The sequence below is a fragment of the Papilio polytes genome, unplaced genomic scaffold, assembly GCF_000836215.1.
Source record: "Papilio polytes unplaced genomic scaffold, Ppol_1.0 DF823901.1, whole genome shotgun sequence".
Classification (NCBI taxonomy): domain Eukaryota; kingdom Metazoa; phylum Arthropoda; class Insecta; order Lepidoptera; family Papilionidae; genus Papilio; species Papilio polytes.
In genome coordinates this window covers 1-1,595 of record NW_013525303.1, presented here as the reverse complement: position 1 = coordinate 1,595, position 1,595 = coordinate 1, and the positions used below count along the sequence as shown (strand labels likewise).

General features: G+C 46.5%; 1 long non-coding RNA gene across 1 annotated transcript; it reads left to right on the top strand.

Moving 5' to 3' along the window:
* Positions 1–19: 19 nt before the first annotated feature.
* On the top strand, positions 20–1,084 carry LOC106102864. The gene is made up of 3 exons (XR_001225601.1): positions 20–127; positions 410–507; positions 763–1,084. It is a non-coding gene; the product is annotated as an uncharacterized LOC106102864 (long non-coding RNA).
* The last annotated feature ends 511 nt before the right edge of the window (positions 1,085–1,595 follow it).

The window sequence follows — 1,595 nt, the reverse complement described above, 5'->3', positions numbered from 1 at the left end:
GCCGAGGCGAGGCGAAGCAGAGCTGACACGTGTTGTATTGCAGGTGGACGTGTGCGCGCGCTCGGCGCCCGTCACGCGAATCAGCGGCCACGTTAATGTCACCGTCAACAGTGTTCCCGCTCTCAAGGTTCATATTTAAACATATCGTTTATATATTTTCTTCTCATTGTTATACATCTATCTATGGATTGTCTCATATTTAACTTCTAGACGGACTCGTCCATGAATCTACGTAGCTTTATAATAAAACTATGTTAGCTATGCGATCCTTTCGATACTCTAAACACTTTGGACTGTAGCGACGGAACTAGAGACCTCGGGGGGTTCAATACTAACATCGAAAGTTATATGATCTGCTCTCAACAGAGGTATGTACATACGTTGACAAGTGGCGATGTTTAACCGACAGCTGGCTATCCGGCGACACGCGCCCACCGTTGTGATCGTCGACGCGACAGCCAAAAGCTTCACCACTTACTCCAAGGGAGTGCTGTACGACGAACGCTGGTATGAACACCTTTTGTTAAAAACCTCATCTATTATACAAACTTATTATTTATATGACAATATTCCCTACAAGGTTAGCCTAAGGAACTAAGCATTGTTATTTACTTATTTTGCTCCACATACATATTTTTTCATTATTTGATAAGTCATGATACCTGTGTAAATACTAACACAATGCTGTAACTTTCTACCCAAAACATTTGGAACTTAAACATGAATAGAAATGTATTATATGATATAAATTGTTGTGCGCAGCGGCAAGTCGCGCCGGCCGCTGAACCACGCGGTGCTGGCGGTGGGGTGGGGCGAGCGGCGCGGCGAGCCGCACTTCATCCTCAAGAACTCGTGGTCGAGCGCGTGGGGCGAGGGCGGCTACGTGCGCGTGCAGGCGCGCGGCAACACGTGCGGCGTGCTCAGCCGCCCCTCCTACCCGCGCCTCGAGCGCGAGGACGTGCTGCGCGCCCCGCCGCCCGCGCCCTCGCCCTCGCCCGCCTTTCCCACACAGCCAGAAGACACCTGAGCCGAGCCTGCTATAAATAATGTGCCATTTTTGAAATAGTAAAGATTCCTTATAAAACTATTGTTTTTCATTTAAAATCTGGAATTTTTTTTAGGGTTTCTATTATATAAAAGGAATAAGCGGTAGTTTGCATAATTTTCTTAACATATAATTAACGCATAGCACACATCGCATATCAAAAATCTAGTTATGCACATAGAGCATAGTACATAGCGCAAAGCGCATAACGCCTATCACTTATCGAAAACTTGAAATTCGAAACTCTAAACTTGAAAAACGAAAATCGAAAATCGCATATCGAGTTATGCACATAGCGCATAGTACATAGCTTATCGAAAACTCGATAAGCGATATGCGTTATGCGCTCTGCGCTCTGCGCTATGCGCTATGCCCTATGCCCTATGCGCTATGCGCTATGCGCTATGCGCTATGCGCTATGCGCAATGCGCTATGCGCTATCCGCTATGCGCTATGCGCTATTTGCATAATGCGATATGCGATTTTCGAGTTTCGCCTTTCGATAAGCGATATGCGTTATGCGCTATGCGCTATGCGCTATGCGCTATGC